Here is a 23,782-nt window from a genome sequence, read left to right as displayed (position 1 = left end):
CCACTGTACCATATATTTGTACTTAATAATTTCAGAAACGTACGAATAAATTTAGGGAATTAAAAAATTAACTTATTCTTTAGTTTATATTTATGAATAATGTTTGCTAAAAAGAATAGTTACTTATCCGTAAAAAATAACTGTGTAACTCTACCGAACCAGACAATAGAATTAGAATCGCTTTCGTTTGACCTGACACTATAATCGGCTTACGAGACAGTGCGTTATTACGCTTCTATTGCTAAATTAGTGTTAATAAATTACCAAACCGTTTATAAAATCTCCCTACCGGTTTATTTAAAATACAACTAAAAAATGTTGTTTTAGGAGAAACAATATTTCTCTGTTGATGAATCATTACACAATTATAAACAAATATGCGAACACACAAATATTCTTAAGTGTAGTATATAAAAAGATAAATTCTCCGAGTGTAGTCGTTAAAGAAATTTAAACTGTATAATTTTGAGTTAAAAGGTTTCATTTATAGATATTTATTTATGTATGGAAGAATACATTCTAACTATTTTTATAATCTGGTACAATAAATGACGTGCTTGTTAAATATTGTGTAGACCATAATGTATTTTTTACACGTGCATGGAAATCGCGTTTGTTTTCTCCATTGTATTCTTTTTATTACGTATTAAAATAAAAATTAAAAATATAATTTTTTTTAATCGCGTTCTAACATGTATTTTAAATCGTTCTTATATTACAAAATAAAAATAAAAAGATGGATAGATATACTTTTGTATTTCTGTGTTCATTTAATATTATTTTTTATGTTTTATTTGCTGCCTTTTGTAGTGTATTTTTTTCTTAGTAGATTTTTTTTTTTTAAATTTCACATGTTTTGCGATAAGGCAAATGAACATCGGAATAGATTTTAAAGGGTTTGAGTCGAACGTTGATGGTAGGTCGTTCAAAAAAAAAAAAAATAGGAAGGGAAGGTAGACGGGAATACAGTAGCGTTCGTTTGATACTCGGTAGCAGGGAGGCTGTTCTGTGTCGTCTAACTAGGTAAAGGTCGCTCAGTAGTCTGTCTGTTGTATCGCCGGTAGAAAAGGGAGACCGTCGAGAGCTGCGATGGGCTATCGAGAGAAGGAGCGGTAAACGTTAGGTCGGTAGGGGATGAGGCGGTGGAAACTGTAGAACAGATAGCGATGACAGGGCGGGACGTTCGGAGCAAGGTCTCGCGCTGCACTACTCCTCCGCGGGCCGAGAGCGACTTCAGTGCGCCGTCTGCTATATTGATTACAGATAGCCCGGGGGTCGAGGGGAAATACGGTGAAAGAGGGGTTCGGGGCGGTAAGCACACAGACTCTATGGAACAAAAGTAGTACCGATTAATGTTCGACTGATATTTATAATGATGTACCTTCTCGTTCGCTGACGTAACCGGCATTTTTTCACCTCGGCTTATAAACGAGTTATATCTTGTAACGATAAAATATGTTAAATTGTCGATAACGGATCGAAGTTACTATAACGTTTTTACGAATGCTGAATTTATAACGCTCATAAAATATTACAATTTGTTGTGTTGTCAAAATTCGGTACCTTCTGTTGAAAATATTTACGGCTATTACGACCGATATTTCATCCGTTACAACCGGAACTACTCGGTGTTCGTCAGGTACATCTTATTACCCCCAGGAGAACTCACGATCATAATTTAAAAAAAAAATTCTAATTTTTTTACTTTAATTCTTGTTCCCTGAAATCGTTTAATAAAATTCTTCTCTTACGTGTAAATCGCAAATAAACCTTATTTTCGCAAGGGAAAAAATTTCTGATTACAATTTCAAAATATTTCTCTAGTAGTTGCATGGAGTTCTTTGTTTAAATTTTACTTGGTTAAAAATGTTTGTCCAATATCCTATAGTACTCTGGGCTAGTAAACTATAAAAAAGGTTTTTCGTAATTTTAGAGAGCCGGTATATGTTTCAAATGAAAAAATAATATTTTAATCTTTATGTCATTAATAAGAGAGGTTACTAAATTTTAATGTAACATAGGAAATATCTATTTTTTGGTACGAGACTACCATCATACCCCGAGCACCCGGAAGATGTCCTGATGGAAGAAATTCAAAAATGTTAAACGGATAGGATAGGGTTGTGACTCGTTTAAAGGGCATTGAAAAATTAAAATGATTAAATCCTATTTTTGATGTTTAATAGTTGAAGTTATTTAAGGATTACCTAAAATTCTGTATGCGTTATATTAAATGAATATTTTTTTTGGCAGATTCATTTCATTTCGAGCTTTACTAACATATAAAATATAATTTGAGGTATCTAGAACATTTCATGGCTATCGGATCATGAATTCTTCTAAAATTATCATTTAAATGGTCGGACAGATAGGTCGACACACTTTCAAATTTATAGTATTCTACCTTTTTGAACGTACAACATTTTTTAAAAGAAATTACTGTTACTGACTTTTATCGTAAAAATTATTAATTTGATTTATTTACTTTGTTTTGTTTGTCCTTCATAATTTATTTTATTAGTAACAAAGAGCTTCGTCAAGGATATCGGATAAAATAATTTAGACAAAAATCACGTTTGAAAATTGAAAAGAAGAATAATATTCGACGTGTCTAATCGAACAGCCACGTAAATAAAAATTCATATGTTTCCAGAGACTCTTAGTGATTGCTTTTTTTCCTTTTTTTAATCAAATTTTTATTAGTAAATTTAGAAAATGACAAGATTGGAGTCGTAACGGTATCAGGAGAACGTTAGATATATCTTCATAGTTTTTGTTGATGCATCATTTGCGAACTCATTGACGAATAGTTCAGAAAGTAATGTTGTACTAATATTGTGTTGTAATATTCGATCTAACAACAAGATGGAACCTTGTATAGTTTAAGATGTAAAACTAGAAAAACTATTGGTTTTATTATATTTTCAAGTTATATAGAATGTGATACATACATTTGTCCGGAAACGGAGACTGGAACTCAAGAAGTATAAAATGTCTCGTCCGTTGTAACCATATCATATACAGTTCGAATACTATCACTCCCACTTCGGATTAAAATTATTACTTTGTCAGATTACAGTCAGATTAGGTTTATCCATTCGGTAGCAAACATTTTAACTGGCATGTTAAATGTTTAATCATTCAGTTTGTCATCATGTCACATGTCTGATGTTATTTCCTTTATTACAAGAACTTTGTATTGAAATATATGTATATGTAAACGTGTACAGTTTTGATTCGATGTTGCTTTAGTTTATATAACATCACTTGTCGTTGACATATTTTACCACTTATGAATTCAGTAAATATTAAAGTAAATGGTTTAATTCACCCCCATATTTTATATGAATATATGAACGTGGGTTTGTCAGTCGATCAGAAGTTTATAAATTTATTGTGACGGGTGTCAAACAAAATCTATGAATAAATTTTTCTAATAATTCAGATTTTTCTAGGACAGATTTTATATTATATAGATTCATTTTTACTTTTCTGGCTATGTAGACCTTCTATATAAAGGAACGTATGCTAATCTATCCAAATTTTATATTTGGGGATTTTACACACCGTGCTTCATGATTCCCTCTAACCTAACTAACATAATACAAAACATATACCGAGAGATATTTAAGTATGGAAACAGCTTTATACTGCATATCCGAGAGCTATTTAGAGGTAGAAAGAAATAGGGTTTTACATATAATTTTAAAAAAATCTGCATTATGCTGGATTTTTAATTTTTGTCCACCATCATAGATCCGCCATATTGAATCAAATACAATTTTTTTTTAAATACGAAACGTGACTTCGATTTAAAACTTTACAAGAAAAATGATGGTGAACCCGTTTTTCTATTATCTTCGTTATCTAGTTATAAGCATTCAAATTTGCAATGACGAAAAAACCATGTTAACAATAAAACGAGGTAAAACGCGCTGCATGAACAATTTTATTGCATTTTACATTCATAATGCATGCAACAACGAACTTTAAAAAGTGTTTTAAAATTGATTATATCGTAAGCCGAAGTATGGGTTAAACGAAAAAAATCTGTTTTCGATCTTACAATAATAATCAAAACGTAAACGAACAAAAAAAAAAAATAGCAGTAAAATTAGGATTATTATCCTTCACTCCTGAATGAAATTGCCTAAATGACATACTAATGTAATGATGTCATTTAATTCAAGAATATGATTTCAAACAAGAATATGATTTTTGCTGTTTCTGATCCAGAAACGACAAAAATGGCTTCTTCCATCCCTTTGTGAGGGTTTGTATCAGGCCAGACACAAAAATAGAAAGTATTTGAGCTACCTGATAAGCGTTAAATTATTTTTGTTAAATAGATGTTAAATAAATATTTTCTTTGCCCTTTGGGTTAAAATATTGAGATACGGGACCCATAAAATGGTGATGATTTTCCTACTTCCCTGACCGATTGTGACCAAAATTAAATAGCATTTCTACATATAGAGACTTTGATACTTTTTTTATCAATTGCTATGGTCGTTATCCTGATGGAAATTTGTAGTGTATGAAAAATGTCATGCCCGTCCCGGATTCGAATCCCGGTGAGGGATTCGAACATAGCAGTTGATGCCCGTAATAAAAAAAACAGTGTCTATACAGAAATCATTATGCTAAATAGGTCGGCTCAGCCTGGATATCAAGATAAAGACATGTCAACCTCCAAACAACCTTCCAGAATTTTTCAAAAATGTTTTTTTTCCATAAACTGGTTAATGAGGCGTGAAGATCTGCCAAAATCCTGAACTACAGATTTTACCCGATTAGCATACTTTCCCTTCTGCAGTATTCTGTATAGTTGTTTAGTATAACTATATATAATAATATTATTACTCCAGGAAAGTTTTAAAAATTTCTTTTTGCTTTCTAGAGAGTCAAGTTTAAACCCACCGGGTTGGTCTAGTGGTGAACTCGTCTTCCCAAATCAGCTGATTTGGAAGTCGCGAGTTCCAGCGTTCAAGTCCTAGTAAAGTCAGTTATTTTTACACGGATTTGGATACTAGATCGTGGATGACGGTGTTCTTTGTTGGTTGCGTTTCAATTAACCACATATCTCAGGAATGGTCGAACTGTGAGACTATACTTCATTTACACTCATACATATCATCCTCATTCATCCTCTGAATTATTATCTGAAAGGTAATTACCGGAGGCTAAACAGGAAAAAAAATAAAAAAATGAGAGTCAAGTTTAATTGCAATAGAAGTCTTCTTGCATCATTTTTGAGCAATAAACCTTTGTTTATAAATATCAATCCCGAGCCTGATCAATTGTTTTTCCTTTTGTAAAACTAACTATATTTTAAATAAAAGTAATATAAAAAAAAATAAATGGATAAAAAATCTTCTCATAAACATCATCATTACAAAGTAAAAAATCGTTTTTTAATTTTTCAAATTTAGATATTTTAAGTTACCTTTTTATTGATGACTGATTTATTTTCAATTTCGCGCAGTTTTTAAAAAAACACAATTTAAAGAATTGTAAAAGTATAAATTTTTTGTTTAGTTTTTATTCCGTTTTATTTCCTTGAACGAAGTAAAGGAAGTATTATAATCACGAAAAATTTGGTTTTCAGATTTCAACGGAAATATCCATTTTGACCATCCCTGAATCCATTTTGAATCCATACGTACGTATTTATCTCGCATAACTCAAAACGTCATAAAAACGATTATCCTACGGATAATCGTTTTTATTTAGGACTGTTGTAAATTTGGAAATTTTTTATTTAGGACTGTTGTAACATCTAGTTGTGCACCTCCCTTTTTGACTGCAATCGACTGAACCAAAGGTTTCCAAAAAAGCCCAAAATTCCCAAAAATTTGGATTTTGGACTTTTTCTTAACTGCAGTAACAAGCCTTGAGAGCTTTTTAACGATATGCAATAATTAGTACTTATTTTCATTGTTTCTAGACTTATCGCCAAATGAAATTTTAATTAATGTCAATATTTGAATCTTAGAAGAAGGCACATCGGATCCAATCAACTTTTTTTTAAATTTAAATGTATGATTTATTAATCTCTAATAATTGTAAAAAACATTTTACGATAAATAATAATTCTATAATAACAATAAAATTGAAATAAAAAATATGAAAAAAATATCATTAGTTATTAATGAAATAAAATTTTATATACTTTTCATTTTAAAAACGTCTATATGTAATTTAATAGGCATACAAGGAAGTCATATGGTGCCTACATCAGATTTTTTGAGGTTGCTTTTTAAAAGGTTATATTTTAATTCTGGTATTGAATTCTACAAATCGAAAATCATAAACAAGGATTTTCAAACATAATTCTATTCCTACGTAATCTTGTTTATCAATCTACCGGAACTACTTACAGAGACTGAATTTTCTGTAATTTTTTTCCTTCAGATTTTATTTATTAAGGTCAGTAGTAATCTCAGTAGGTTAAACTTAATATGGTGTGTTCAGTGCTGTTTGCGTTTAGGTTATCAGCAAGAAAAAGGGAGATATTGCCATTCCTCCCTTCTAGTTTTTTTAGAAAAGCGGAATAGAATTGTTAAAAGGGGTCGCTTCCTCCTCCCCCCACTGGAAGTGGAACTTCTGGTCACGTAAATGTGTTTGGTGAATGTTTATGTAAATAACATATACATAATAATCGGTTTGACCTTCTCCTTCCCACTCTTTTTCTCCTGTGACCATATATCAAAACATTTTCCGGAATTAGAATATTATGCAGTTTTTGCAGTCATTAATATTTTTTCCTTTAGTTTAATCAGATTTTATATTTTCTATATTTTTACATTTTCAGCTATTTAATTATAACTGTATAACTATAAGATATATAATTCTGTTAATCGAATTAAATTTTGGATGTCGAGGTTTTTGTACACCCTGACGATTCATGAACTCCTTGAATCAAAAAATGTATTTATTCATTGAAAAATTCCGAAAGGTTGTTCGGTTTTTGGCATGTTTTTTGATTTATATTCGGTAGTTGCATAACTTTCCTGACTTTGCTGGGAAAGTTACTCAGTCCTTTACATGTAACTGAGAATTAAAATGTATTTAATCGACGAATTAATAGCTTATTATTATTATTTTTTTCTAATTTTTGTGTACGGATCAAAGCTGTGGGATTGCTTCATCGGCAAGGAATGCATTATGTAAAAACATGTAAGAATTATCAGTGGTGTTCTCTTCACTTATCATCTTTATTTCAGTTTCAAATAACCATTACCCTTCATTCGCTCTTACTTTTTCTTTCTCTATTATCTTATATAAGTTGCTCACTCATCTGAAACAACCGAACTGCTACAAACAAAACATAATTAATATTTAATATTTTATGAATGAAATGAAAACGTAAATTAAATTAGCAAAAGTTTAAATATTTACAATTTTTTTGCAAAAGGTGTTCCAAGTGAGCGCCCTGCACAGCGATGCAGGTTTTTGTGCTTGAGTCATTCATTCATATTGAGAGTCATTTGACGGAAAATGTTATTATTAATGCAGTAAAATTCTTATTAATCGTAAATTTCTTGTGAAAGTGAACGAACCTTCACTTCATTAGTGTGGAATTTGATTCAAAAACTGTTAACCTTCAAATAGTCCCGAAGGAGAAAATCACAACTAGACTGATCTGGTTAACGCGGAGCCCACTGTTTTCTATTGTCAGTTCGTTCTTCTACAAACGTCTCATTAATACGTGCTAGTGAATCGTTTGATGTGCGGGACACATTGCTTCATCTTGTTGGAAGATGCCGTACCATTTCACGATCTGTTAATCGTTAATTGAACGTAGAATTCTTTTAAAATTGAACGGTAACACTTCTATAGTTACAGTTCGGTCAAAAAATATTGTTCCTGCTGTACAATAAATACAAACACCACATTATTAGTAGATTTTCTCATCTTGAAGCGGATGCTCAAGTCATCCGATATCTTGTGTTAACTCGAATTACCTCTCCGCAGGTAATTATGTCCGTGCCTCGTCTGACATCATCAGTACACCATCAGGTCTATTTGTCAATCGACCGTGTTTTTGAGAAGCTAGTCACAGTAATTAAGACGTTTCGGTTTGTTCTGTTATGTTTTTGCACGTTTAAATTGTGATAAAGCTTACGTCAAAATGTTTATTTTATGCCGCTTTGTTGTGATAACTAAGTGTAGATTTTTTCAGACCGGCAGAAATATTTTTTTTACTATCACCTTTGAAGTCCTAAAGGATAGCCGCCTATTTCCTTTTGCATTAGAAACCGACCTTGTACGTCATTTTTTAATCGAATCATCATGCTAATTTTTGTAGGGATACTGATATTCGGAAATGTTTCTAGAAAGGCTCGAGAACGCACGTAAGCTTAGAAACTCTTTTTTCGATCGAATAATACACTTTAGAAAAATAAGTGCAAAGAATGAAACTATACTGTATCGAAACTTAAAGATTTTACAATCGAAAAAAATAGATGAGAGAAGTAATACACACAACCGAATGTAGCGCTAGTGGAAGCAGCGTTAATGATGACCGCAAATAACTGCAGTTCGAGCCGAGTCGGATCGGTTTTAATTTGTTCCCCATAACTATTGTTATTGTTTGATTTAATTACATTATTTTTATCTATATTTTGTGTATTAAGTATTTTTAAAAGGTTTGTTGGACTTAAATGTAATTTTCGTCAGTGTATAAGTAATGCTGATGTAAAATTGTAAATAATATGATTTTTTTCAACGTATTGTAAAATGGATAAAATTTAATGTCGTTTTTTATAAAGATAAGGGTTGAAATTTAAAACCAAACAATAAAAAATAAAATGTTAAAATAGTCTGTGTATACATTTTTTTAAATTTAAAGTACTTCCTTTTAAATTATCTGGAAAAAACTTATTTCTCTAACACTAGACGTACTTACTAAATAAAATAAAACAGAAATAATCGAAATCAGTACATTTGATAAAGAGTAAGGTTTTAATATATTTATTTAAAAAAGTATGAATCTTCCTTCTCTTTTTAAATCTATTAAAAAGAAGTGTTAGATTTAAATGCCAGAAGGTGAATTTTATATATATGTTTATTTTAGAATTAAACTATAATTAAAAAAAAAGTAGGGATACGATCTTTCATAATTATAAAAAAAATAGAGTTCATCGTTTAAACGTTTTTCTTGCCTGCGAGTTTCTTGTAGTAAGAGAAATTCCTGAAATTATACTTTATAAATAAATCCTTCAGATGTCTTGATTTCTAAACAAAAATTTATAGGACCTTAAATCTTATTACAAATGTGTATGTTTGTGTTTTTTTTCTTCTCACACTTTTGGAATGGAAATTGGTAAGAAGGATTTACTAGTTTGTGTTAATTTTAAAATCTAAATATCTCAATAACTTTTACCGCTCTGCTCTCTGTTTTATATTATTTTTATTCAGTGTTTATTTTTAGATTAGCGCTTGTTTCTTAGTACAAATAATAAGTATTTGAATTTATTATCCTTGCGGTTTGATTATTATTTTATTTTTGTAGTTCTTCTACGGTTTGCTTATTTTTGAATTATATATAAATATATATTACTTAGAATTTTTATTTTTAACTTGTTCTTATATTATTAATAATATATTATTAATGTGTTCCTATAATAATAGTAATTATTATTGTTATTATATTATTATTAATAATATTATTAGTCAGTTTATAATGAAAAAGAAGTATTCTAACGCTACGTACAATTTAAATCGTAATTAAGGTTAATCATTATATTTCGCAGTGTAAATAAATATTATTATTTTGTTGGATACTGTGTACTAGTGGATTCTGTGGATCGAGGCTTTTGAGTTTTGAGATTCAAGTACGGAGAAGGATGGAGCAAATAAGATGGACGAATAAGGTGAGGAATGAGGAAGACAGGATTAAAGAAGAAGAATTGTGGGAAGTACACAAAAGAAAAAAAGAAGATCGGTTCAGACGTGCGGTTAGAGGAAGTGGAATATTGACAGCTGCATTAGAAGGGTCAGTAAAAGGAGGAAGGAAGGTAGGAAGAAGAAGGACGAAGTTAATAGATGAAGGGAAGATTGGAAGCTGAAGAAGAGTAGGGACAGAAATGGACTGAAACAGAGATGTATTCTTAGATAAAATCTATCTTAAGATTAATATTTTAATTTACTTATTACATTACTGGCTGCGTAGGCTATGTAAAGGAAAGTATCATAATCGTATCAAATTTTGCAGATCTTTTTGTTTCATGACCCTCCCCTTTAACAAAAAAGATTAAGGAAGGATGTATGTATGTTTTTCGTTTGATATCTTCATCCTGGGCGGACCGATTTGAATAAAATTTGATTGACAAAATGATTCCTGTAACGGTGCATTGATGTTATTTCATTTTTGGGCATGATAATACCTTTATGAGTACAGAGATCTTATGGGTCTCTGTATCTCAAAATTTTTTTCAGAAAGTAAGTAATTTTTTCAAATAGTTTTAGCTACTCCTTAGGTAGTACTCCTTTGGTCTTATTCAAACCTTCATTAATGAGTGGGAGCAAAAACTTCCTTTTTTTAATTCTTAACTTAAAGTCACATTATTAAATTAATTAGTTGATTTCATCGCATCAGTATGTACCTTTGATTATGCACTGAAGCAATTGCATTCAGGGGTGGATTAATAAGCGTATTTTTACCCCCTTTTTACATTCAGTTATCGTTTTGCTTGATATTCAGACCGGATTAACAGATTTTTATGAAATTTTGTACAATGACTTTCTGATTGTGTTTAATGTTATTCAAACTTCCATAAATGGAGGAGGGTAAAAAATACTTTTTCCTTTTTTTTCGTTTCTAAACTCTTAAGTCAAAAGTTTCATTCTTATGTTAATTATTCAATTCTATTACAATATTATGTGTCAGGTATTCGGGTAATCTGATTCAGTAGTAGGGGGTAATAAGCGTAATTGCTTTTTCCTTCAGTTTTCGTTTTGTTTGATATCTTCAGTTTGGATTAACTGATATTTATGAAATTTTGTACATTGACCTCTGAATATATTACATTGATGCCATTTAATATTGGTTACAATCAATTAAGGGATGAAAAGATTTACAGAGTAAGTAAAACCTATCTTAAAAAAAGATAAAGGCAATATGAACCTTAAAACAACCAAAGAAACATCTTTCCTTTTAAACAAAATTTAAGGGAGAGGTTAAGGTTTAATGTTCTTATGATTTAAAAATGTAAAAAAAAATTTTTTTAATAAATTGTAAAATTATAAAAGATTTTATATTGTTTCTCTGTCGCATAACAATGAAGTTTCTATATCATAATTGATAAATAAAAATTTGTTGAACTTATGTTGGTTATCCATTGACCACGGCTGCCCCGATGCACAATTTTCCCCTTTCGAAGAGCGCTGTTGTTTAAGAACGAATTTATTTTAATTAAGAATGAAACAATGAAAACATCCATTTCTCGCTTAAGCGATTGAATCGAAACCATTTCATTGTTAGTTATAGACTATTAAAAGACATAACATTTGAACTGTTTTGATAGCAAAATAAAAAATTTTAGCCGAATGACGAGACACAACTTCAATACGTTGTATTCATCGACTGTAAACGTGCAAAGAAAATGAACATTATCCTTTATAATCTTAGAAAATGATACATAGAAGACTTTCAGCTATAACATTTAAGATTATTTGCCGCTTGTATACAACTACAAAAGCTTGCAATACCTTTACCGTTACATTAACTGTCTTCGCGAAGAAATCTATTGCGATAATTAGGTAATTTTCAGTTGCACAGCAACCATCTCAAGCAATAGACTTGAATTAATAATGTTCACTTTTTGTTATCTATTTCCTGCCACGCTGTGAACAAGAAAAACTCGTTGCAATTGTCTAAACTGACACATTTATTCTTTTTAACTACTTAAAAAACGACGAGTGATTCGCCCTCACTATAAGTTCAAATTGAACAATGGCGTGTTGAAAAGTATCACAAAATCGTTTTTAAAAAAATTATAAATTTAAAATTCTAAAAAGTGGAATTTTTTACATGATTATTGAAAATGTTTTTTTTTTTTTAATCACTGGATGGTTTTGCGCAAAATTTTATCGGCATATATTTATTATTAGGAAAGCAGTAATATTTAACATTGTGTCGTATTTGGAGTAATTTTTCTTATAAAAATGTTTAGATTTGCTTACTACTAAATCATATAATTAATGTGGTTCCGAAAAATGAAATTTAGAAGATTTATTTAATTCTGTTTTTAGTAATTCGTTTATAAAAATCGGAAGCAGTTGGTACATTTTATTATTATTATTTTTTTTAGATAGGTGCCTGACACCTTTTTTTGTAGCTAGCCACATATGTGCAAAGTATCGCTTTTTTATAGATTGATAAGAACAAGGTTTTATTTTTATTCAAGTTTGTGTTTCACAAAAAGAAAAACTTTAAATAAAAACCCATTCTTTTCAAATGATCATTAGCCTATTTGAATTTTTGTTTTGTTTTTCAGTTTGAAAGCGATTATTCGTGAACGGAAAAACATTTTTTAAGATAATCTCCACAGCGGATTAATTTAACCAGAAGTTAAATTTACCTAATAAAAATTTAAGCTGTCTATTATGCACGTCTAATTGAATGCTTTAACATTCGACTTAGAAATAGGTAAAGAATACTTTACTTAAAGTAGCCAAAAAAAAAAAGAAAAAAAAAATAGGACTAAAAATTAAATCTATTACCTCTTTTTTGATTTTTTTTATAATATATTACACAGATCACGTCGTTATAATAAATTATAAATACAAAAACATAGATTATAAGATATTGATGGGATTTAAATTCATATTAATTATTTACAAATAATTTTAAGGTAAATACATTAAATGTAAAAAGCTACTACAAAATAATTCAAAATTCAGAAGCCACTATTGAGAATTATTTTGAACATGTATTTATGTATACTCTAACAAGACCGGTATATAACGGACCTGGGTAACGGATTCCTCCAATTAAGAAGAAAGTATAAGAAAATATTTATGAAAAGGAATCCAGAAGGGTACTAAAAGGGATCCTGTCTCAACAGCTGTTATTCGACGAGAAGGGTTATGGAATCGTGATAGGAATTCGTGGGAAAATGTAAGGACGATGAGAATTCTCAGGCTTCAACAGGGTATATATGTAAACACTGCTCGGACCAGTGTTTAGGGGGCGGTCAGTAGGAAGCGAGATTAAGCGAGTAATGCTACAGGTCGTGTTCGACACGATTGTGAGACGTCGTTATCAGTTAGCGTTTAGTAGCAACTAGTAAAGTTACGTCACAAGCATTCCAGTGTTTTCAGGGGGAATTGCAGCGAGTTGTTTGGTGAGTTATTCTTTAACAGTTGTGAAAGCGACAGTATTAAATTCATTCATGAAGTGTAGGGTAGTTTTATTTGTAAACAGCAAAGGTATGTGAAGAGAATGGAATTGAAAACTTGGGAGTTGTCTCATCTTGTTATTAATGCAGTATTAGGTGTTAATATTAGCGATTATTATAATGTCTTTAGTCAATGGAACTGTATTATGATATTTATGATTTAATAACTACCTTTAAATAAATCCTGTCCTTATTAAAAACGCTATTTTTTGTTTAATTTATTCACTATTATTATTCATTACTATTTCTATTGTTTCGGAAAAATATTTACTTCACCAGGAACACTGTAACAACAAACTTACGAGTTTACATAATGTTATATTAAAAATAAAAAAAATATAATGTTTTAGTAGATAGCTTGTAATTTAAATTTACTCTTTGAATTTGCAAACAAGTTAGTTTTTCAGAAGGTTTTTAAAAATAAATTATATTTTTAAAATTTTAATCAAATAGCTTTTGAATAACGATTAAAATATTTAATATCTATTTGGTTAGTTAAAAAAAAATCATTTAATTCCTTCATTATTATCTTACTGTCGGATACATAATCTGTATTCTATGCCGTGAAATGTGGGTTTAATATTTGATGGAAATACTGAATAACGCTTCTAAAGATTAAATCTGGGATTATGATGAAATTTCACCTCAGAATTTATGAACGCCACATCATTGTATGTATGGTGTACCGCTTCCTAATTTTAGTACTGTTTAATCTAGCTAGACTCGATCTATATATTTGTTTATTATATTAACGATTAGATTGTGCGGATAGTATTTTTTCCGACCCTGTAAAATTTCGTTAAAATAGTGTTATAATGTGGTTTTAACAAAGTTCAATAAATGGGGTAGGGTGATACTCAAATCAAATCGTTTTGATTTTTACTTTTTGGGTTTTAGCTGTATAGCAGCAGCATAGCTGTAATGGGAAAGTACAGCCAAAATTTTGGATATCGGGGCTTTTGCAAACGTCGAATTTTCAAGACCGCCTTAATCCAAAAAATATAAAAATGTTATACAAATCTCCGGAGTACGTATGTGTGTTGGGTTGTATTTTGATTAATATCTTCGGACTGGCTTAACATAAATCTTTTGAAGACGGTTCAAAAAATTTCTATATGTGGGGGATTATTAATATTAAACTTTGGAAAAAGATAAAAAAGCGTGATATTTAACCCATTTTTAATGAATGAATTTTTGTATAGTGGTCGTAGAAACTTGAGTTTTAGCAACATGAAGTACTTTTTATTATTATTAAACTATTTTATTATTTAATATTCTAACGTTTTTACGTTGATTTAGAAGCGGGAGATATTTAATGTTATTACTAAATAGTTTTCCCTTGTATTTTGAAAACCAGCTGATCAATGAAGTTGAAATTTGGCGCAAATATTTGGCTGTAAGTATATCCCAGCTTTAGTATGATTTTCGACTCCATCGGAAAAGGAAGCAACACGGAACTCATACGTGAACCAATATGCTTTACAGCCTTGTTGAGTAACACTGCACAAGTCAAACCTTTTAACTCTTCCAAAAACAAGGAGGCGGAATGCTACTGCCTTTAAAATATCAATATTTTAAAATTTAATTTTTCAAGATTGAAAATCCATCTAAACATAGTATTTATGTAGACGCAATGGGAATGTTTTCCCGGACCCGGGTTAAGAGTTTAAATCATTTTTTGTAATTTCTGATACTTTATATGTTTTTCAAGTCGTTGCTGTTAGTAAAAAGTTTATTTGAAATGTAGAATACAAGTCGAACAAGGGGGAGGATCATATGAGATCCATATGTTTTTACTAAAAATTTGATTTTTCTTAATTATACTTTTAGTACTGCTTAAATTTTAAGGTGAAAACTTGTTTTATGAAGAGAGTCAAAAATACCCAAATTTTTTTATTTATATTTTTCACAATTGTTGACCAACTCTTCTTCCTCCATCCGGTCCACTATTAAAACATTACTTTCACTATTATTATTATTATTTTTATTATCAATAATCTATTAATTAATTAGAAGTTGATGGTTTCTGTAAATAAAGATTTTAATAAAAAAATAGATAGTTTATTTTTATGTAATTCTTTACTTGCACACTTACAAACTTTATGTTCCACTTAATTTTCCTGAGTAGCAGTCTGGCATTAATTCATAATTTTTTGGCTTGGCTGGGAAAATTAGGAAAGTTTTCCTGTCTTTTTTTGTTCTATTGCAACAATTATTATTCTATTTTTTTATAATAAATCTAATCGATTAGATTATAGAATCTATATAACAACATGTATTTTTAAATTTTAAATTATGTATCGATTACTTTTCAAGGTAGTAAAAAGTTACCTGATGAAAATTTTAATGATACTAGATGCTTTTAATTGATAATAAATAATCAGTGTATTAATTAGAAAAAAATAAAAAGCTTTATTAAAATTATTCAATCGTTTTTTAATGATTTGTTCTTTTTCTTTAAATAAATGTAGTAAAGACAGTATATTTTTAGTGAAGATGAGCATTGGCTTGAATCTTAATAACGGAGAAGGGTTGTTGCTTTCATGTAAATCTATAAAAATTCATACGACGATTTTACTAATAAAAACAATGCTTTTATTTGTTACGAAAATAAGATTCATTAACATGTTTTTTAGGCTGCATGAAAAAATATCGGTGAACCTAAGAAAAAATGTTTATCACTAATAATAATTATTTTCTTTTATTATATGGGATTTAATCCATCTAATTGACTACTCTCTTTTTGATTGATGTAATAAAGTGATTGGAGAGAGTGGTTGATCGATTACTTTTATTGTACTGCTGCTTCAACTTTTTAATTCAACAGACGCAAACAAATTAAAAATATTTAAAAGACAATAAAAAAATTTAATTTAAAAGTAAATTGACAAAATAATCAAAAACTAAAATGGATATTTTTTTTTGTTTTACAATTTCCCAACATTTTCTGTTTTCTCTCACCCGAATATATATCGATAAAATAACTCAGCCGATCAACCATACTGGCCTTTTGTTAACAATTTAATAAAAAGTTGAAAGTATGGTTTAAAACAAGGAAAACTTAATTGAAATAATATTGCACTGAAACAGCTGAAAAAATATTGACGTAGGTGTCTTATCAGGAGTACACCCGCAAGTATTTACCAAGTACAACTGTCTGTAGATTGAACTCTAAACAGGTTACATTTTAATTTAGAAATACTTTTGCTAAAAATCAACGCAGACTGATTTTTGTGTTACATGTTTGATAAATCAATAAACGATTAAAAACATCGCAAGCCTTGCCAAATTCATCTTTGAAGAACATATTTTACTGAGATCATTTAGTATTGAACTCGTGTTCTCATCGTCTTGAGACAAATCTAACATTTTGCATCATTTTATCTGTTATTACTGTCGACTGACAACGTATGAGATCTACTCGGTGGTGCAATGCTCTAATTCGTCTAGTCAACGTGAGTAGCACCTTTCTCAATTTGTCTTGTGATCTATTCTCGTCTGCTGGTTTCCTTTATTTGATTGTATTTATTATGTATTATATTATTGTTTATTGTGTGTTGTATTCCATTTCGCAATATACAACTTATGCCACTTCTTGATAATGAATATATATTTAAACATATATATACTCGTATATACGCTATATATTTTATGTAAAACTTACGTAAAACTATATATTATATACGAATTATCTTATGTAGCAAGACTGTTTTTATTTTATTTGTTAAAAATAATGTGTACAACTAACTAATTAACTGAGCTATTAGTATTTAAATTTTTTAACAATTTTTTATCTTTTTTTTACGTGTTACGGGGAAACTCGTTATTAGTAAACATACTCTTTGAATATAGAATTAAAATGGTAACTCTTGAGTTGGCTGTAATTCAAAGTTATATAGGCCAAGAGAAATAAATCTTGTTTTAAATAGAAAAAACCGTAGGCCTGGAGAAAAAAAGAAAGAAATAGTAAATGATATAATGACGTCAAACCAGCGATGATTATTTATTATCTTTAACGACTATTCTTTATTAATTATTCATTAAGAGTAAATTTTTGTACAGTTTTTCATACAACTTCTATAATATTACTATTTTATTGATTTTTATCTTATTATTTTTCTTTTTGTTGAGTGCATCATTTCTTATACCCCCCCCCCCAGGATCCGGACACATAACTAAGCCTTAACACAGCTCCAGGGGGTGCCTTCGCCTCAAACTGCCTCGTTGAAAACTAATGTTCCCCCCAGGCAGCCGGGACTCGGTCTTTTGGTGATATGCCATTCCTCTATGAGGGGACCCCAAGGGGGTCTCTCTACCAGGACTCCGGTCTTTACGCCTTGCCACTAGTGAGGAAGCCTCGGAGGGATCCTCCACCGGGACTACAGTCTTACTTTATTCCCAAAATCCGAAGCCACAGGGAATCCCCGCCCAATTATCGACAGTGATTCACCTAGGCGGCCCACCCCTCCGGGACAGGGCTGTCCCAACTCTAAATTCATTATTAAGAGTGAAGACGACAGGATTTATTTCCGGGCGCCGGCCCTGCAGCCACGGCTTCTCCAAGAGCGTGCCCACGGGCGTTGCAGTGCGAACACTTAGTCTCCGTTGGACAGTCTTTACGGAGTGCCCTTCACTCCGGAATTGAATCATCGCTTCCTTCAGTCAGGATTTACCTATACAGACTTCCGATTGGCAGTCTCTAATTGCCGAGCTACCGACCGGCGTTGTGTTTCACTGCCGCAGCTCGACTTACTATCAGTATCGCTGTCCCCCGAAAGGATCTCAAGAAGAATTTTACCCAAGAATTTGAACTTTCATCGTATAAAATGATGGTGGTGCAAGATCTAAGTGAGCGTGTCAAAGCAAATGTGGTTACATTTTGTGCTAGTTTTATTAACTTGTTTGCGATGATCCTGCTAATAAGCGATGAAGCGTATTTTCATTTATCGAGCGCAGTGAACAATCCAAATTTTTGTTACAGGTCTGAAATCTGTGTGTATCGTATTCTCGGGCAAGTTTTGGAATCGTAGGCCCTTAATTCTTTGAAGAGAAAGGATACGTGTTGACAATCATACTGACCGGTTTACAACGACGTTACAATATTTCCTTACCTCTGAATTTCTTCGTCGGATCGACTTAAATGCGGTACGATTGCCGCAGAATGGAGCAACAGTCCACACCTACCGAGCATCCATAGCTGTGGTTTGAAAGATGTCTTGAGGCCATGTGATTTCCAAAAGAGGAGATGTTGCATAGCCGGCACGTTCTCCAAATACGTCAGTATGAGACTATTTTTTCTCGGGGTATCTATAAAGAGTAAAATGTTGTCAGTAAACCTAATAACATTAACGAACATAAAGCTTCCGTTTAAAAAGTAATCAAAACAATCCCATACAACGTGGTGCAAAACAGCGATCCAAAATCTGCAGTATAAACTAAACAGTGTATAGAAAGTAGTAGAGGACATTTTTCTCATATGTTTCTTGGACCCGTATGTGAAGGTCTTCTCCCTGACCTCTGCGTGCCATTAAGGGTTCACCTCATCCGTCGACACAGTGTCACCGTTCGGAGAATGTCATGTATGATCGTCCCGCTTCCTTCAGCACCACAGTTGCGGTTTATATGAATCTCGTATGTTATTTTAAATGACGTTACGCCAATAAATTAGATTATATTTGTTTTTAGATGTTAAAACATTTAGGTAAATTATATTTTCTATTTCATTTTTAAAATCGTCGACTCCTTAAGATCATGTGAAAATTTTATTATATTTATTAGTATAATAAAACCTTTGAAGTGTTGCAATAAAATAAAACTTTTACAAAGTATAACTAAACATAGTGTTGCAGATTTTGGAAGCGATTAGGCTAATGATTCTTTGTAATACTATTATACTATATTCTGTATATTTTTGTTAATAGTTTTTCTTATTTTATAATGACGTTCTATATTCATTTAACTACAATAAAAAAGTAACAATGATTTATTATAAGAACCGTTTAGAATAAAAACCGTTTTATTAGGCTTAAAAGATGGTTTTGTGTGAATTGTAAAAGCGTACTGCTTTTGTTGAAATATCATGTGTCGTAAAGCTGATATCTACCGTCATTTGTCGTAAAGCTTCACAGGTGGCAATAGTCTACAGCCATGGCTTACACCTGCTATTGGGGAGTCGTAAATACGTTTTATTTTTATAACTATTTTAGTCATTGTGAATTTTTAAAACATTTTATTTCTGGTAAAAAAAAAAAAAAAATTGTCACTGAAATCATTGATTCACTAACTGAATATACTAACACCAACATGTTTCTGCTTAAAATACATTCCTTTAATTAGTTTTCAGGTTTTTTATTGTCGTTATTTTTACCGTTTTGTGTTTATACCGTCTTTATTAATGATTTATTTATTGATTGTTTAAATATCGTTGAAAACATGTTCTGGAAACTACAAGCAAATAATATAGAAATACGATTAATTATTCTCTTAAAATTGCGGATGTTTTGTCGCTTGAAGCGGAAAGCGTATTTATCTTTGTAAAGTATTAAACGGTTATGTTCTGTATTAATTCATTCTAAACTGGAGTAAAAGTTAACATTTTGGGAAACATTTATATTTTAACAATACAAGACTTTTGTGACATTACAAATAAAATTCTTTAGTCTGATAATCGTTTGCTATCTGTCATACCCGTTATTATTTTTTTTATGAAAGAATCTTGCCAATTAAACGCGCGTAAATAACCTATTTATCTCAAGAAAATAATGGAAAAAGTACATGTTCGATTATATATATGTCCTAAAATGCTATGTTTGCGAGTTACGGCTACTTAAAGATTTCGCTCGAATTTCAGCTACACCGGTGAAATGAAGCCGTACTGAAATTGTTAGGACGTTAATTAAGGAGCAGAATCAGTGATTTATTATGATTTTTAAATTGAAAAATGTAATAAAATAGGTCTCAGAACCGCATCTGCAGGAGTGTTTGAGAAATCTGAGGTGAAAACCAATAAGTTGGGGTAAAAAAACCCCGGTTTTTTTATGTTTGACGCACAATAACTTTGTTAAATGGGCAATAAACAGACAAGAAATTAAAACAGACTTGTAAAGATTTTAATTCTGAACAAAGTGGATTAAGATAAGTTGAAAACAAAGAAAAGGTAGAAAAATTCAAATTTCATTCAGAAACAATACATTACTACATTTCTCAGAAAAGTACTTATTTAGCGTAAACAAAAAACAAATATTTTTGATGATGTAAAAAATTTGTAAAAATACATATAATTCATCTTGGTTTAGTATATTGTTTCTAAATAAAATTCTAATTTTTTTATTTTTTGTTTTCTTTAACTTATGTTACAACAGTTTATTCATAATTAGATTCTCTACAATTTTTGTTTTTAAGTTTTATCAGTTTATACGCATTTAATAAAGTTATTGTACGTCATATATAAAAACAGGGATTTTTACCCCAGCTTATTGGTTTTCACCTCAGATTTTTCAAACACTTCTGCAGATGCGGTTATGGGGCCTATTTTATTCGACTTTTCAGTTTAAAACCCATAAGAAATCACTAATTCTGCCCCTTAATTAACGTCCTAAAAATTTCAGTACGACTTCATTTCACTGGGGTAGCTGAAATCCGAGCGAAATCTTTCACTAGCCGTAACACGCAAACAAAGCATTTTAGGACATGTTTTTACGAATTTTTCCATTATTTTCACGAGTAGAATAAGTTATGTAAGTCCCGGGAGAACTTCATGATACACTCTGCATACAGAAAGTTTCTCTAATGGTTATAGGCGTATTTGTCTCATCAAAATAATGGGAAAAAGTTTATATAAGAAAAGTATATAGAAATGCTTTGTTTTCAAGTTACGCTTAGGAAAATATTTCTGTTCTAAATGTCAAAAAATGCTGTAACGTTAACAAAGATCATTGACTGAAATAAATTGTTTATACGCAATCTTCCATGAAAAACTAGAAATGTTCTAGAATTTCGTCTCCAGTAGTTTTCGAGAAAATAGTGCTTAAATTCAAAAAAAGTATGTAGGCAAAATATACACTTTTTTTTTTAGTTTTGCCGAAAATTTACTTTATTAAATTGTTAATAGCCAAATAAAAATTTAAGATAAAATTTGTAGATAATAATTAATCGGAGAAAATTTATGAAAATAAAGGGAATAAACTTCAACAAATATTTACTACAAAATTATGCTATAGATCTTCCTTTAAAAGTCAATATTTTTTTTGATTTTACAATTTTGTCGGGAAATACAGGAAGTACTTTTCTAGAACCCAAATTTTTCAGTTTTTCATGTAAAACGTAAGTTTTCTGAATAATTTGTGTTCATAGATTTTATTTTAGTATTATCATGATCGTGTACAGATGATTTTTACCTCCTGACATTTAAACCACGCCTCGTCCACTAGTCATTAACCGAAAAAAAGTGTTTCCAGACATATTTGTATGAAATGTTTTCATTATTTCGTTGAAAGTCCTGTAAAGTATGGCAGAAGCTTCCTAAAACAACTGATATATTATACAGGACCCCTGGAGGTATCGGCCAAACTTAAAGATATTTTTAGAACATCAAAATAAACAAAAAAAGGTTCATGTGGGCAAATTTTCTTTCTGTCTGCCATTTGTGTTTTTTTTTTTCAATAAAGATTTACTACATATTTAGAAAGAATGAAGAATTTTAATGAAATTTGTTATACATGCACCCAATAACGACTTTTACAAAATAAATAAGTTAAAAATTCCAAAACGGGGGCCATTTATATTACTTACCTGTTTTTCACTTCCTTCACCAATTGAATTAAAAATAATTGTTATTATTACTATTTATTATTAAAAATCGTTCAAGGAAACGAAACAAATTATTTTGAGCTCTTATCTCCGTTTATGGAATTTACAGTTTTTTAGGTACAGTTCCTTGAAAAATTTGTTCTTGTTATATGTATTTTTATTTTGTGTTTGCACAGCTTTTTTCTTTTTCTGTTTACCCTTCGGAACCAGTGTAAGGTATTATACTTCAGAGAATGAATGAGGATGATATTTATGATTTAAATGAAGTGTAATCTTGTACAGTCTCAAGTCGACCATTCCTGAGATGTGTGGTTAATTGAAACCTAACCACCTAGGAACACCGGTATCCACAATTCAGTAATCAAATTCGTATAAAAGTAACTGCCTTTACTAGGATTTGAACCTAAGAACTCTCGACTTCGAAATCAGCTGAATTGTGATGATGAGTTAACCGCTTGACCAGCCCGGTGAACACTAGACCAGCAAGTAGATGTTTACACATCTACTTCTATTATAAATCCTAACCGCTACAGATTTAACACAGTTACGATATTTAATATTCATGAAAACGTAAATTAAATCTTGTATTCACATTAGCAAAAATTTATATGTTTATTATATTTTTACAAAACATGTTCTAAGTGAGCTCCCTGCGTATTGATTCAATATAAGTGATCGTACTGAAAGTCATCTGACGCTTAATGTCGTCACTGCCGTCGATTTCTTGTTAAATGTTCGCCTTCAGATCATTGATAAGGTGGAAATTCGATTTGTAAATCTATCCTTCAAATAGCCCCAAAGATAAGATCATAACTAGATGAATCTGGGAGGTTACCGCCAAATGAAAGTCGGAGGCCACCGCCACGGATCGTTCTTCTGTAAAACCTGCATGAAACGCGTTCAAGGGAATCGTTTAATGTGCGACATGATGCTCCGTCTTATTACAAAAAGGAGTTGTCTTTTTCACGATGTGTTAACTGACCGTAGAAGTTTTCGAAAATTTTACGGTTAACCTTTCTGTTTTTTTAGTCCGGTTAAAATATAATGGCCCCCTCTACGGTTACTAGAAACAGCACACTTTACATTGATTTTCTCATCTTGAAATGGACGCTCAAACACCCGATGTGAATTTCAAGTAATCCGATACCTGGTTTTCTGCGAATTAAGATGACCAGATAAATGAAACCTTGTATCATCTGACATCAAATACATCATCGGGTGTATCTGTCCATCGACAATGTTTCTGAGAAGCAAGTCGCAATAAAGACGATTCGATTTGTTTGTTCTCTTTTTTTGTTGCACAGTTACAAGATACTGTTTCAAATTTAAATCGCAAAGAATTTTACGGCAAAATGTTTATTTTATAACGCCTTGTTATGATAACTAACGTTTAGGTTTTTGAAGAATCGGCAAAAAGCCTTGAACATCAGCCGTGGTCGCTTGTCCTAACGGAAGGACGCGTAGTTTTAACCGCATATGCTACTCTTTTCAGGGGTACTGACATTCGATGATTTTTCCGCGAATATTTGACGCGTTTGTAGAAAGGATCCATAACGCACGCACATAAG

At 30.8% G+C, this 23,782-nt stretch overlaps 1 protein-coding gene across 2 annotated transcripts in view; it reads left to right on the top strand.

The window, feature by feature from the left end:
- The window catches only part of Alk (Anaplastic lymphoma kinase), a 316,961-nt gene that overhangs the window by 85,389 nt on the left and 207,790 nt on the right, over positions 1-23,782 (top strand). The window lies entirely within an intron of this gene.

The sequence above is a fragment of the Lycorma delicatula genome, chromosome 2, assembly GCF_047948215.1.
Source record: "Lycorma delicatula isolate Av1 chromosome 2, ASM4794821v1, whole genome shotgun sequence".
Lineage (NCBI taxonomy): Eukaryota > Metazoa > Arthropoda > Insecta > Hemiptera > Fulgoridae > Lycorma > Lycorma delicatula.
Note: the sequence above shows the minus strand (reverse complement) of the source record. Positions and strands in the feature narration are given on the sequence as shown.